The following is a 16218-nucleotide window of genomic DNA, read 5'->3' as shown; positions in this document are numbered from 1 at the left end:
GACAGTAGTTAACTGCCTAACCACCTTGTTTGAAGTTCAACGGCCGTTTCCAGCCTACGCCTGAAAGTAATCCCTAATGTAAAGGACCTCAGGTTTGTATAGTTAGGAAAAATACAATTAACTTTAAAAATTGTTATTTTTGCTGAGGTTATTGCGCTGATTCGTCAGCACAATCTGTCTCAGGAAGGAGATGTACAGTAGTTAGCCTCTTTTGTGGATCGTTTTCGCGCCCCTTAATCCTTTGGGGACCCAAGAAGGAACCCAAGGCTTTGGTGGGGCTGCCGTGGTCCACGCTGCCAAGGGGAAATCGACCAGGTGAAAAGTCTTGTGTCTGGGCAAGACAGCTCACTTCGGTCAGGCCGCTCGGATAAGCTTCCCCCCCCCGCCTTGCCAGAAGCGCTTCTACATTCCAGCTGTAGGGGCTTTGCTGACCAAACAGGTTGACCCGGACCTGACTCGTCTGGATCCGGGTCTGACGTTGCAGCAGCTTACTGCAGAGAATATCTTCTCCCAGCAAGAAGCTGCAACCCTGGAAACCACAGCCATGCTGTCCTGACAAGCAGTCTCCTGGCTCAATCTGTGGTCCTTCACAGTATCTTGAGGAGGAGCTGCTTCCTCGGGCATCATACCTGGGAGGACTCCGTCTTTGGGAGACTGTGCCAATCTTGGGGTAGGGCTATCTCTCCTCTGCCACCAGACTGAACCTGTGGGCAAACCTGGTTTTGAAGCGGAGAGATGCCGTTCTCTCCATTCTCCAGGTCTGTAGGTCCCAAGTCAGCAGTTGCCCTTAGGAATGGACCATTCCTGGGTTCCTCCTCTCTCTTCCCCAAAGAGTTGGTGGACGCTTCTAAGACAAACGCCGGAAGATAATAGTGACCGGTTTGTCCACCAGGCAGTGGCCAAGACCTCCGGGTCTTCGCATTCCACTGCGGGCAGGTCTTCAGGCCTGGCTGGCACTTCCTCGGCCCCTAAGAAGTCCCAGTCTTCGAAGGGGTCCCGAGGAAACATCCAGCCTTCTTCCTCCTCAAGATGGGGGTGTCCCTCCTGTCCTTTTCAGCCCACTTTCCAAGCTGGTAAAGGTGGCAAAGGGAAGAAGAAGAAGGGGTAAACACTAGGGGCGGCATTCCCCAACAGCTGCTGAAGGTGGGGGTTGCCTGTCCTTCAAGCCATTGGGCAACATGGCAGCGACACGGAGCCGAGACCTGTTTTTGGATGTCCTTTCGGGAGGATTCTACTACCCTTCAAGTCTCGGCCTCCCTCACCTACACTCCAGTCCATCTCAAACATATGTCCAAGGATCTTCTTGAAGGTGACACACTTTGGACTGGGAAAGAAGTGCAAAACCATGCTGAGCAAGGGTGCTGTAGAAGTGTTATAACCAGTCTCCAGGCTTTACAGCGTGTCTTTCTCATGAAAGCCTCAGGGGATGGAGACCGGTCATAGACCTCTCTCCCTCTCAACTGTTTTTGAGATAAAAGACTCGGTTCACGATGGAAACAGCAATCCGTGCTGGCCTCCATCAGGGAGAACGACTTCATGCCCTCGGTTAAGTATATCTTAGTTTTATCAGACCACTGAGCTGATTAACAGCTCTCCTAGGGCTGGCCCGAAGGATTAGACTTATTTTGACGTGGCTAAGAACCAACTGGTTACCTGCAACGGGACCTACAACTTATTGTGGAATCCGAACCACATTATAGCGAAAATGAATTTCTATCACCAGAAATAAATTCCTCTAACTCTTCATCAGAATGGATGTGGAATTGAACTCCTGTTCACTTGACAAGAGTGCTGAAAGCTCAACCGACTCAATTTCTGTCAAAGAAGGGCTAATGCTTTCATGGACCTAATCGTGATTCCAAATACCCATTCATCTGTCCTCTTTCAAGTACCTCCGCTTTGTCCTCGGGAGACGGTCTTCCAGTTCAGGGCACTTTGTTTCGGCTCAACCACTCCCAGGTGTTCACGAGTCTTCTCTCTCGTGTCAGCTTGGGCCCACAATCATCGGGATATGTCTGCTGAGGTATTTCGAACGTTGGCTAGTCCTGGCGGGCTCTCGCTCGCAGTTGCTACAGGACAGGGATCGGTTCCTCAAGTTTTGCCGGGATCTAGGGATTGTGGTGAATCTCGAGGAGTCAGATCTCATCCCCAAGCAGAGGATAAAGTACCTGGGCATGCTGATAGACACGGTGGCAGCGAAAGTCTTTCCCTCGGACTCTCGTATCAGCAAGTTCAGGCAGGCAGCACAACTGTTCCTGTCACAACAGGAGCAGCCAGCCTGGCAATGGCAAGTCGTCATCGGTCACCTGTCGTCTTTGGAGAAGCTAGTACCTCATGGGCGTCTTCACCTGCTGTCTCTTCAGTGGAGACTGTCCCAGTCCCGAGACCCCCAGGCCTTCCTCATCCCTCTTTCCGAGGAGGTGAGGGAGGACCTTCACTGGTGGTCAGACGACAGGAACCTCTTGATAGGAGTATCCTGCATACTCCCCCTCCGGACATGCTACTGTTCTCAGATGCATCGACCGAGGATGGGCCGCACACCTGGAGGAGTTGCTGACTTTCAGGAGTGTGGCACCGAGGGGACAAACGCCTTCACATCAACACCCTGGAACTCAAGGCAGCCTTCCTGGCCCTCCAAGAGTTCCAGGATCGAGTGATGGACACTCCGTGGTACTGATGAGCAACAATACCACAGTAGTGGCATTTGTCAACAAGCAGGGGGCCTGGTGTCCTGCCAGCTTCATCAGTTGACGATGCAGGTGCACGAGTGGGCCACGACTCACTCAGTAGAGCTGTCAGCCAGGTACATTCCAGGCAAGAGGAATGTCGTGGCAGACAAGCTCAGCCGCCAGAACCAAGTGGTAGGGACTGAATGGTCCTTCCACTCGGAGGTAGCGGAGAGGCTGTTTGACCTGTGGGGGCATCCAGCCATCGATCTCTTCGCCACCCGGCACAACAGAAAGCTCCAGGTCTTCTGTTCTGTCGTGCCGGACCCATGGGCACCTAATTGAGCTGACATTTCTTGAATCACTGGCATTGGCATTCTATCGGGGATGGTGTTGGAATTTAACTTTCTATAATCTATCACAAGTCTCCAACTTCCATCTTTCTTTGGAACAAGTAGTAATGGAGAATTATATGGAGATTTAGAAGGAATGACTACCCCATCTTTCTTCATTTCTTCTATCAAATTATCAACTATGGGTCTTTGGCTTATTGGTAATCTGTAATTAGGAATAAAGAATGGTTTTGTTCCATCATCTAATACAATTTTATGCCTTAGGACATTTGTTCTACCTAATTTATCTCCTTCTATAGCTATTACATCTCTGTATTTTTCTAATACCTGAATTAATCTGTCTTTGTTTTCTGGAAAATCTGTTTTATTCACTTCTTTGCTTAATTCAGATCTTTGACCAGTTACAGAGAAAAATGCTTTTTCTTCTAATGTTAGTGATGGATTGTTAATAGGTATTCCTTTACAAAAGACAATGCCTGCATATAGTGTTAGTTTGTTATCTGAGTAGTTTTGGACATAAACTTCACAAGTATCACCCTTCATGTGGACTAAAGAATTATCCATTCTGACAAATTCTGGTAACTCTTCATTTAGTAAAAGAACGTCTTTAACTTCTGTCTCTTCTTTTCCCCTTAGATGTATTTTTGTTAAACACTTTGGATGTAAAATTACCTACTCTTTAGTATGAATTGTACTTTATTATCATCAGCCGTGCTTACACAACATATTTGTTCATCCTTTATCTGTGCAAAGTAACAATGTTCTGCATCTATACTAGTTTCTTCAGTTACTGCTATTATATCATTTATATCTACTTTATTTATTTTGTTTAACAACACTACCCCATTTACTAATTTCCCTTCATTATCACAACTGATTACTACATTGCTATAACTACTGTATCTGTATTTATTTCTGCATATTTATCATCATAGACGTCTTGTTCCTCATCATATTGAGAACACTGGGGATCACCTTTATTTATTTCTGGGTCATTTCTTTCTTTGGAGGATATAATTTCTGGATGTGCACATCTTCCATTTCTAGTCTGTAATTGTGGGAATTCCTCTTTTCTAATCCTTTCCAATTTATTTTGATTGTTCTCTTGATGATAAGTTATTTTATGTATGTCTTTCTCGCTTTTTGAAGTCATCTCAGACAAATTGATCAGATTTGGGTGAAACTTTTCTTTTTCGAGCATAAAGCATACGCTCCTTTTCTTATCTTGTTTCAGGTTAATTCTTCCTTCTTTGCAGTCTAGGATGATTCCACATCGCTTCATTAAATTAAATGAGAACAACACCTGTGCAGGAAAAAATCTGTCTTCTAGAACTATAAAACTTTCAACAGTTTTATGTGACGAAAGGTCTATTTCTAAGTTCACATTTCCTAAACTTTTAATCTGTTTACCCTCTACTCCTTTTATTATTTTGCTTTGACCCTGAATTAGTGTTTCTTTAACACCTAAGTAACTTGTTAATGTATGTTTATCAATTATGCTTACAGTACTACCTGAATCCATAAGGACAGTACATAATTTATTCTGTATTGGAACTTTAATGATAGGTAAATCCTTTCTGATTATTTCTTCTTCATCCATGGAAAATACAACTTCTTTACTCTGTAAATAGGATAGTGCGGATGAACCTTCACTTCCCCTTTTTGCTAATTCTTCTACTAATTCTTCTACTCTTATTTTATCTTCTTGAAGGGACTTTCTTGTGGTATTCTGTGTAGGGATAAATTGTCATTGACTTGAAGACTTATTTGATATTGAAAATAATTACTGCTTAATTCAACTATTTCTTTATTTCCTTCTTGTGTTCTAAACCAGCAATTCTTTGTTAAATGTCCTAGTTTCTTACAACCTGTGCAGATTCTAGGTTTTCTACACTCGTTTGTAAAATGATTTGTATACCACAGTTTTTCTGGCTGTCTTTGGTCTCGCCCCTTGAGTGGAATAGTTCACTTGGTTGAATTATTTGTTTTTAGTTTTGACCATATCCATAAGGTTTGTCCTTCCACTCTTGTTAGATTGTTTCTTCCTTTCTGATCTTGATTCCATTTTCTTTTAGTATTTTGGGCATATTTCCCTTGGAAGGTATTTGGTCTATTTCCTACTTGTATAGCATTATCATAGAACTTATTATTCATTTTAAAAGTAGGGTTATTATTTCTGACTTTCCTTTCATTTTGTGATTCTGTTGTTCCCACAAATTCCTTGGATAGATATATCTCTTTCCTTTGTATTTCTTCTCTCATTGTCTTCAATGTTTGAAGGCTTGTTTTCTGGGGATCAAGTTTTATTTTTCTGAAAGCCTTCTTTTCCTCTTCTCCAAGGGCATTATATATTGTTCCAAATGACAAGTAATTCAAAATGTCTTAGCCCAACTAAGTTACTGGCACTATCCCCAAACTGAGTCTTATCTCCTATAGTAATGCCTGTTTTCTGTAAGTCTTCTGTTATTTTCTGTATTGCATTCTCCACGATTGCGTACAAATTAGCAATTGTTTTATATCTTAAGAGAAGTTAAGGAATTGAGTTATGTTATGTAAACTGTCAGTCTTATTTACTGGTTCCCAGAGTGATAAACAAATTGAACCCTTAAATTCTACAGTTATTAAGTTTGCTAAAACTTGTGGAATTCAAAGTTTGTTCATGAGACTTACCTGCCAGATATATATATAGCTGTATTCTCCGAAGGTCCGACAGAATTTCAAATTTCGCGGCACACGCAGTGGCCGGTCAGGTGGTTAGTACCCATTCCCGCCGCTGGGAGGCGGGTATCAGAACCATTCCCATTTTCTATTCAGATTTTCTCTGTCGCCGGACTGTCAACACCTGTTGTCAGTTCCTCCGCCATTTGGATTTCGAAATTTGTTGTCACTTAAGTATTTTGGTTGTTTTTGGTATTCGACTGGATCTGTGACTTGGCATACGCTCTTTGTGGACCGTTTTGATTTTGCTTTTGACTTTTCTTATAATTAAGATGTCTTACCTCTAGCTATCGAGTCTGTAGCTTGGGTGAATGTAAGGTGAGGCTATCGAAGACTTTGATAGTTCCTCACTCTTTATGTATGATATGTAAGGGTGTTCAATGCTCTATGATAATCGGTAATGAATGTGTGGGATTGTCTGAGGGTGAGTGGAAGAAATATGAAGCCTATATGCTTAAATTGGAGCGTGATAGGCTGAGGAAATCTTCCTCCTAGAGTGCATCCTTAGATGGACAGTCAGGGTTTTCTCCTACTAGTAACCCTGTAGTAATTTATTACTAACCCTGTAGTTTGTTGCTGCAGAAGGTAATTCCCTGGCTCTCGTGTGGAGTCAATGCGTGCTCTTGAAACTAAAGTGAATGCAATTCAAACGCATAGTGTTAGTGCTAGTGCCCCTAGTGTTGTGGAGGGCGTCAGATCGGCCCTATAATGCCTCTAGGCCTGGACCTCTGTCGAACTCCCAGGACCAGGAGGGGGGCATGTCGAAAGCCGCATGAGGGTTACGGGGCTTCCCACCGATCTGGCGTCCCTTCGGCAGGTCCTGATGACGCTACCCAGGCTGCCAGGGATCGTGCTCAGGCACGCATCCTGAAGGATTGCTTCTCGTCCTCCGACACGTCCTCCCCGCCTCGGGGTTGGAGCTCTCGGTTGGACTCTCGCCCTCTTAAGAGAAGCTTAGAGGAGAGGACGCTTCACGTCCTCTTCCTCTAGACGTTTGTACTCTTCCCCCGAAAGTTGCGTGGATATTCCTCTGCAGAAGAGAATAAAGTGTTTTTCGAATGATGACTCTACTCACCCCCCCTGTCGCGCTAAGGCAAGGGCTAGAGCTTCTTCCCCTGTGGAAGGAAGTATCGTCTCTCGCCCCTTTCCTTCTCTCAGGTTCAGCCCTTCTCCCGAGAGAGTGGCTTCTCCAACGCGTAAGATTTTGTTGGGTTTGCAACAACAGCTGGATGCTCTCATGAACCTTTCAAGATTCGAATCTGCCTGTTAAGAGGTACAGACTTTCACCTTGGTCTCCCGCTTCCTCGGGAACGATACAGAGCGTCTGTCGTCTAGAGAGAGTGTTTAGTGGCTTCCTATTCGTCTTCCCGAGTTGAGGTGTTGGCCTTTTCTCTTGTCTCGCGCCAGGAGCGCGTCTTGCTCTTCGTGCGCTTCTCACGCTTCACGCGCCTCCTCACCTTGACGCTCGGCGCGCCTAGCCATGACGCCTTCGCCGCGCCACGCTGTGACTCTCTTCTAGTACTTGCCACGGAGCCTCTCGCGCGCGTCACGCCATGACGCTCGCCGCTCGCTTCGCCGTATAGCTTCAAGTCTTGTGTTGACACCGCTCCAGTTGTTCATCATGTCGCACAACTACCCGCTTCAACATCTGATGTCCTTCTTAATTTAGCCAGTACTTGCTTCGGCAGTACATATACTAAAAATTGGAACGATACAGAAAGATTAGCATGGCTCTTGCGCAAGGATGACACGCTAATCGTGAAGCGTTCCACATTTTTATGTTTACTATATCGTGCTCTAGTTGACGACTTCTTCGTTCGCGGGAGTTCCCGCTTACGTATCGCGAATCGGAACTACTTTCACCACTCACTCAAGACCCGCCAGCTGCGGAAGAACATCCTCTTTCGTCACAGCCTTTGTATGAAGAGAAACTTCTTTCGTCTTCTTCTTCCTCTGATTATCAGACTCTGGCTTTTTCTTTAGGATCTGTTTCCTGAGACTTTTCAACCTTCGGCTCCTCTCTCTCCACCTTCGCAGTTGTCTTTGTCTTAAGGGGGCGTTTGACGAAAAAATCGGAAATCAAATTTTCTGGGATATTTTATATATGGCATCATACATATCCTGACTATCTTCTCAGAAAGTTTTATTTAAAAGTTCGCCACAGTTAGGAGTTATAAACAAAACAGTAACCTATCATAGTCAAATTACATTTTTCATATAATGTAATGATATTGTCAGTATATCGGTGGTAATTTCCTTTTAGCTATGAAATAATATCTAATGCGATCTATGGCAACCCTGTGGACATAGTACGCATCAGCGAAAGACAGGAATGCCGCAGGGCAGTCAGTGGCAGTCAGTCAGTAGCAGCTCAGAGCTTGACTAAGTAAGACGTCGCGCTGGCCAACCTCAGCCGTGTTTTGACACTCGCTTCATTTAGCTTCATTTAGCGAAGTTATATTACTTTGCAGGTCTATTTTTTGGCTTTTCATTATGTCATAAAAACATCAAACTGTGTAACGGCAAGCAAATAAATACACAGAGAAGCAAAAAAATCGTCGTTTTTCTCAAAACTAAAGTTATCGACATTCAAACTGCATCTCCTTCATAACGCTTGCACCGATCTCAATGAACAAAAGTAAACGAAAGCTAAATGTTTGCCTAACAAAGGGGCTTCCATGGGAAGCAACACGAGACCCGCACCACGAGAGAGAGAGGTTTTCCCGAAGGAATGTCACTTCCAAGAGAGGTAGCAAGTGACTCCTTTCATCTCCAGACTCCCTTTGCAACCAGGCTTCATTTTGCACAAGCCTGGAAAGAGTGAGGGGCAGACGTTTGGTCCCTCCTACTGTTAGAGAGAGGTTACTTGATTCCCTTCCTGTCTCCTCTTTTGTTTTTGTTTCCCAACTGCCTTCCTGTCAAACAGAAAATTGTTTGACCTGCTCGAACAGATGTTCGAGCGGAGAGCAGTGGAACAGGTCTTGGACTCGGTGTTCCCCGGGATTTTACTACAGATTGTTTCTAGTCCCAAAACTTTCAGTAGGCTGGAGACCCGTCTTGGACGTCAACAGGTCGAACAACTTGGTCCGGAAGGAAAAGTTCAAGATGGAGACCTCGCAGTCAATACTAGAGCCCTTCATCCCGGGGATTGGATGGTATCTTTGGATCTCCAAGATACTTATCTTCACGCCCCAATTCATCCACGTTCGGTGAAGTATCTCAGGTTGTCTTGGGGACTAGACGTTACCAGTTCAGGGCTCTCTGCTTTGGACTCTGCACAACGGCCATACCACGTTGAAAACACCGCTTCTCGTCCGATCAGCGAAGTTAAGCAACGTTGGGTCTGGTCAGTACTTGGATGGTTGACCGCCTGGGAACACCAGATGCTGTTGGCGTCACATTTTGCTCCGAGGGTGTTTACACGTCTCATGAAAAACGTTGCGATGCAGTTGCATCTGTCGCACGTCAGGATCTCACTCTACTTGGACGACTGGTTGATTCGAGCGTCGTCGAAGCGAAGGTATCTGGAGGACCTTCAGTTGACTCTGCAACTCGTGAAGTCCCTGGGACTTCTGGTCTGTGGAGAAGTCGCAGCTGATCCCCTCACTGTCCATTGTGTCTGGGAATTCAGATCTATTCAGCGGCTTTTATAGCGTCTCCGTCGCAAGAACGGCAACTTCTATGTACGAAAAAGTCTCGGCTTTCTTGGAAAAGGAAACATGCTAGGTGAAGGAAGGAATGAGTCTGCTGGGGACCATTTCCTCGCTGGAGAAGTTTGTTTTCTGGGGAGTCTGCATCTCAGGCCTCTTCAGTTCTTTTTGTTGGAGAACTGGCAAAGCAAGGAAGACTTGAAAGAGGAATTGAGAATTCTTCCTTATATAAAGAGGATCTGTGGTGGTGGCTCGATCCAACGAAATTGCAGAAAGGGATCTCCCTCAAGCTTCTGAACCCCAACCTAGTGTTGTTTTTCCGACGGGTCGTCAACAGGTTGGGGGGCAACACTAGAGGGAGAGGAAGTGTTAGGAACCCGGAGAGAGGAACAGGTGTCCTGGCACATCGACTTCAAAGATTTGGCGGCTATCTTTTAGCTCTCCAATTCTTCGAGGTCCAAGTTTGCAATCGTGTAGTTCTAGCAAACTCGGACAATACTACTTGTTCCTGTTCAGCCTTGCAAGAGAGATTATTCTTTGAGCCTATGCTCGCAACATTTCGATTCTCACAAGTTTTGTTGCAGGGGTCGAAAATGTTCGAGCAGACCTGCTCTGTTGGCGCCATCAACTCCTGCCGAAGGAATGGACCCTTCATCAGGAGGTTTGCCAAGATTTTTGGAAATTTTGGGGTCGCCATCTTGTGGATATTTTCACGACCTCAAGAACAGCGAGGCTCCCTCTATAAAGCTCATCTGTACTCGACCCTGGGGCAGTTGCGATAGTTGCTCTTCCCTGGGATTGGACGGGAATAGATGTTTACGCCTTTTTTCCCCGTTCTAAATTCTGGGAGAAGTCATACGCAAGTTCGCGGCCTCACAAGGGACGAGGATGACTCTCATCCCCACGTTTTGGCCTTCGAACCACTGGTTCTCGGAGTTTCTCTTCTGGTTGGTAGACGTTCCGAGGACCCTTCCTATGAGAGCAGACCTGCTCATACAAACCCACTTCACGAGATATCTTTGAATCTCCCCGCTCTGAACCTGACTGCTTTCAGACTATCGAAACTTGGTCAGAGCGAAGGGGTTTTTCTGGCCAGGTGGCACGGGCCATCGCTAGAGCCAGAAGTTCTTCATCTAAAGGATATATCTAGCGAAGTGAGCAACCTTCAAAGGTTGGTGTAGAAAGAAGGGCTTTTCCTCTTCCTCTATCACTGTGAGCCAGGTTGCGGATTTTCTCCTTTTACTTTAAGAGAAAACTCGATATAGCAGTTCCGACTATCAAGTGTTATCGGAGCATGCTTTCGATTGTATTCAGACACAGAGGATTAGCTTTGTCTGACAATAAGGACCTCCACGATCTTACGAGCTCTTTCAAGACGTCCAAGGTTCCTCAGCTAATTCCCCCTGCTTGGAACTTGGACGTAATGCTCAAGTTTTTGATGTTTAGTCCTTTTGAGCCTCTCCACTCTGCATCTCTTAAGGATGTTACTCGAAAACGGCATTCCTCGCGGTGAAGAGAGTGAGCGAAGTTCGAGGCCGTCATGTGGGCTTCAAGGAACACAATGCTGTCTATTCTTTAAGCCCTAAGTTCTTGGCTAAGAATGATAGGTCTTCTAACCCTTGGCCTAGACACTTTGAAATTAAAGGTTTAGCAGACCTTATTGGACAGGAACCTGAGGGAGTTCTATGTCCAGTTAGAGCTCTCAAGTACTACCTTAAAGAACACAGGACACTCGTGGTCCATTGGATGTTTTATGGTGTTCTGTGAGGCAACCAGTTAAACCTATGTCGAAGAATGCACTGGCATTCTTCATTAGGGACGTCATTAAGGACGCACACTCTAGTTGTGACGACTCCAACTTCAAGTTGTTGAGAGTTAACGCTCACGAGGTGAGGGCAGTTGCTACCTCCATGGCGTTCAAGAAAAATATGGTACTCAGTGACATTTTTAGTGCCACATTTTGGCGAAGTCAATTCGGTGTTTGCCTCACACTCTTGGCAAGATGTTTAGGTAGCATACGAAAATTGCTTTTCGCTGGGACCATACATTGCTGCTTCAGCAACCTTGGGGACAGGGGTAACTCTGATCCTATCCCCTTTTTAATTGTGTTTTTGTGGTTGTTGGGTCGACTACTGGAGGCAGTCTTCCCAATCCTTTGCAAACTAACGCTTTAGGTGTTGGTTAGGTGGTTAGTAATGCTCTTTTGTCCTCTTTGTATGGTCTATGATCTAGTCACATTGTGGTCACGCCCCGTTGACAGATCATCTAGAAGTCGCCAGCTATATAGGTCACTACCTCGCTGGGGTCTCTAGTAAAGCAGAAGCAGACTAGAGTGACAGTAACCACTCAGTCAGCTACGCTATCAGATAAGGAACCAAAATAATTTTACCAATAATTGGTTTTTTCCTAATTCTTGGCTGTCTCTACCCCCTCCAAAGGTGGTATTCAGCTATATATATATCTGGCAGGTAAGTCTCATGAACAAAATGATATTTTAATGATAAAATAAAGTTTGTTCATACTTACCTGGCAGATATATATATTCATATTGCCCTCCCTCCTCCCCTCAGGAGACAGTGGCGTTAGAAAATCTGAATAGAAAATGGGAATGGTTCCTGATACCCGCCTCCCAGCGGCGGGAATGGGTACTAACCACCTGACCGGCCACTGCGTGTGCCGCGAAATTTGAAATTCTGTCGGACCTTCGGAGAATACAGCTATATATATATCTGCCAGGTAAGTATGAACAAACTTTATTTTATCATTAAAATATCATTTTTAGTACAGAAACCACGTGAGTTCCTGAACCTGCAAGTCTGGACTGTCATTTATTTTAGCTCTGTCATCTGTTAAAAAATCCCAGGAAGTTATAGACATCTATTCCTCCTCAATAGATTTTCATTTATTCTTTTACTATTTTTTTTTTTTTGCTTTGAACATCCACAAAGTCTGGAATTGTTATTAAGGAAAGCTTGATTCATTTGCAAAATTGTAGATCCTTCAGTTGATTAATATTCGTTAGTATTGTTACAATTATTGGACTGAGTAGTATTAGAATGATTAATCCAATTTTGGTTCTGCCTTGTTGTTATTATGAGTGATTTTTTCCATGGGCGACAGCCTTTAGAAAGTTCGGAAAGTCTAATTGTTGGGACTCTGCAAATCAAGGGAAGAATTTCTAATTTTATTCAGTTTCATCAAATACTTCTTTCAATACCACACACAAAAAAAAAATTATTTTCAGACAACATCAATTATATTTAAAAAAAATTTGTTAACATCTAACTTACCTTAAAAGAATTTGTCAAATTGTCATAGTAAAAAAATTAAATTCTCTACTGAGTTCAAGTGCAAAAACCTCTTTCAATCACACAAAAGAAATTCTTATATGAAACCATCATATAAAAAATTCATCACAATGAGTACACAAATTTATATATAACTATTCAATATTCTTCACCAACCGAGTGAGAAAAAAATAACCAATTCCCTATCTAAATTATTTACTAAATAGTTAATTATTTAGAGAGAGGAATTTTATTTTGGTGAAGTTTTCTTTTTCAATCTTATAGAAAGATGTAAAAAAAAAATATCTTCACTTATTCACACATTCAGAGAACATATCTGACTCATTTCTTGCTGACAATCTAGTTTTTGTGAAAATAAGTTGTTGTATTTTTTGCCGTGGTTTTTGCAAAGCAGCCTTGTAAAAATTCTCTGCATCTGTGTTGTTCCCAGTCACCTCGATGAAATTTCCCAAACACTGGGCTTGTTATGGTTGACCGGGGTCTGAAGAGCCAATGGTAACAATTCTAAATGTGTTTTGTTTCTTGAATGTAACCAATACTGTTTTTATTTAATGGATCTTTTCCCTCTTGTTAACTATTTCTTCATATAATCCTTCTCCCTGTAAAAAATCTAAGTTCTCTTTGAACCCCGTTTCACTGAAACAAATAATTGCACCTGATAATTTCATTAATGTTTGTTTTGTTTCCATTCAGACCCTGGATCCTTTTAGGTAAAATCCCCATTTTGAAGACAAGGATTCTTTTGTTGTATGTTTTTAGTCTCTAAAAATACCTTGTTATTCTTCGTTGTTCCACAGTGCAAGTGCTGGAATGGTATATTCTTGAAGATAAATTATTTTAAAGTTTGATATCTCTCAGGAGTCCTAGACCTCTTCTCTATAATTTCTTCACTTTAATAAAGAACTTAGTGTTATAAAGATGAAGGGACACAAAATTAACAGGTTACAGTGGTATAAAACGAAATCACTCTGGAGTAATTAACGTGACCCAGTCTTTCCCAGGGGAACACCCTCGCCAGGGAAAGTTTAAAGGACACAGTTCCAATTTTTCTCCTGTCGTCCTCCAGACTGTTGAACCCCTGATTTCTTGTTATCTGCAATCTGGAGGAAGCTTTTGGAAGGATTTATCAGCAAGGCCCCCTTCAAATAGTTGATTGGTTTGACTGGACAGCGGTATGATTCAAATGGAGGACCCAGAGGACTTGATTGGAGGTGATCTTAGGAGGGTGGACGCCAGGACCCCTCCCTAGCATGATTGACTGGAGGTGTTGAGGACGTCACTTTGTCCAGCCCCCAATTTCCTGGAATTTCCATGGACGTCCTATTGAAGGCGGGGTTTAGAGCTGGCAGGATGTCAGGCGTCAGGCTGTGCTGACTCATGATTTGGGTTCAAGAAAATGGACGCCAACACTTCCAGGCGATCAAGTTTTATGGCTGGACGCCAGGTGTCAAGATGATTTTGATTTTGAAAGTCGTACGCTCAGCATATTTGAAAAATCGGAAGAAGAACAGAATGATAATATCACTGTTCATTCTCTGTTTTTATTGTTAGAGATTTCTCTCTCTCTCAATATAAAAGGCCATCAGCTTTCATCAGACTTGAAAAGACTTATGAAGCTATTTTCATTTTCTATATTTTTTTCTCTCTCTCTCTTTTCCTGACTGCTAATTTCCCCGCTACTTTACAGAATTTACTCTTTTTTCCATGTCAGGCGTCTAAGAGTCTTTAACATTATGAAGAAAGGATACTTTCGAAGGAGAAACAATGAAAGACAGCCTTTGTTTTTCCTCCAACCAAACTAGCTGGAAGTGTTTAGCGTCTTTGGTATCAAACTTTTGAATCGTTCGGCCTTGTTACCTGCCCCTTCCCAGGAAACTGCTGGAATCCCCTTCGTGTATGTTCTTCTATTAGGAGTAAAGCCTTTTCTATGGGGATAACAGGTTGTTGGTCGATATCAGGGGGACCACCCCCTCAAAGCAATTTGGAGCTTTAGGAAGGAAGATGGAATGCCCTATTACTTATGCAAACGAGTGACCTGACCTGGGCACTGGTATGATCTGATGTCTGTTCAAGGATAAAGGACACAAGATCTTCCAGACAATCTGTCAAATCATGAGAGAATTCTCAGCAGGGAATCCTTGAAAAGGGCCCATCTTTGCTCTTTCCTGTCTAATGGGGTCTTCTGTCAAAATCAGTTCCAAGTTTATACTTTGTTTTACCTCTTCAGTTGCTTGGCATCAAGAGACTTGGTAGACCATGAGTTTTCATCCATGAGCCAAGAAAACCCTTTTCCTTCATTGGTCATTGTCTTTAGTATTATTTCTCACAGGGAAGTCCCTAGAGTCCCTCACTGTCTGCAGTTGCCTAAGATGAAGATGGGGTTGTGGTTATTGGGAACCAGTCGCTTCAAGGTGTGATTGCCAATAGAATGAGTCTTCTCATTAACTGCAAGGAGTTGTTAGTTATCCAGTAGGGATTCAGTTAATCTCCGTCTCCATGGGGATGCCTTCTCAAGCTTATATTAGAAGGCAGGGGCCATAATTCGGAACCTTGGTAGCCACCATCAGAACTTGAGCCGCTAGACAGTGGAGGGGAATATTGTACATATGCCTCAGTTGTTTCCTGGTTAACTGTATGTTTGGTGGACACGTTAAGTCATCTGGGATGGGTTCTCTCCTCTGATTGATCTTTCCCTATAGGTTGCATGGCAATTAGGAGGGTGTTCAGCAATCCCTCATTGATCTCTTGTTGCAAAAAGGAATCATTGCAGAGAGTTCAAGATCAAGCCTGGCCAGGATTCTACATTCAGGATTGATTCCTGATCCCCCTTAAATGCTTGAAGGGGCTAGAGACTCTAGGGTTGAGGACTACTGATTGAACTCCACCATGTTCCTAATAAACTTTGGTGGCCGAAAAATAGACAAAATTCCCAGTCCTTCCACATTTCAGTAGATTCATGACTGGAGGCATTACCTCCTTAGTAATCTGCTTCATCAGGATGGAAGGGGAATCCCCATGCACCCATATCAAGAATTTTCAACTAACCGCCACCGGAATTGTTGTCTAGCTCCTGGGCTCCAGAGACTATTAGTCATTAGGGACTCTTTCCCTATGACAGGAGGAAAGTATACTAATTTCTTGTTCAGTATCTCTGGAGCTGTATAGATTATGATGCAAATCCAGAGGCAGTCCCTGTCTGCACACCTATATTAACAAGATTAACTATGTTGAGGGTCTGCACTTTTTGAGAAATGACAAAGGATTGTCTGTTTCACACATCAAGGCTATAATCCATGCTGACTTAGACGAACTGTTCGTGCTTTTCGGCTGGATTGCTTAAGGCTCTGTTAAGCCGCTTTCATGAAACCTAGTCTTTGGCTTAAGATTCCCAAAGAGGGGCGTCTCTCAAGGCTCTTTCATAGAACACTCCTTCTGGGGCAGTGGCTTCAGCCAGAAGAGTAAGTGGGTTACAAGCAATTTATTCATTAGTAGGCTGTTCACATACTGGAGCAGAACTATCTTT

The 16218-nt window shown here is 43.5% G+C and overlaps 1 protein-coding gene and 2 non-coding genes across 7 annotated transcripts in view; all 3 read left to right on the top strand.

Annotated features, from left to right (window-relative positions):
• LOC136833119 (TGF-beta-activated kinase 1 and MAP3K7-binding protein 1-like) overlaps positions 1-16218 on the top strand; it is a 532423-nt gene that overhangs the window by 31918 nt on the left and 484287 nt on the right. The window lies entirely within an intron of this gene.
• LOC136833592 (U6 spliceosomal RNA) lies at positions 7410-7515 on the top strand. Its single transcript, XR_010851532.1, has one exon. It is a non-coding gene; the product is annotated as a U6 spliceosomal RNA (small nuclear RNA).
• Positions 9014-9132, top strand: LOC136833593 (5S ribosomal RNA). The gene has a single exon (XR_010851533.1). It is a non-coding gene; the product is annotated as a 5S ribosomal RNA (ribosomal RNA).

Source organism: Macrobrachium rosenbergii, chromosome 51, assembly GCF_040412425.1.
Source record: "Macrobrachium rosenbergii isolate ZJJX-2024 chromosome 51, ASM4041242v1, whole genome shotgun sequence".
NCBI lineage: Eukaryota > Metazoa > Arthropoda > Malacostraca > Decapoda > Palaemonidae > Macrobrachium > Macrobrachium rosenbergii.
The sequence above is the reverse complement of the archived record's forward strand: the minus strand, read 5'-3'. Positions and strand labels throughout refer to the sequence as shown.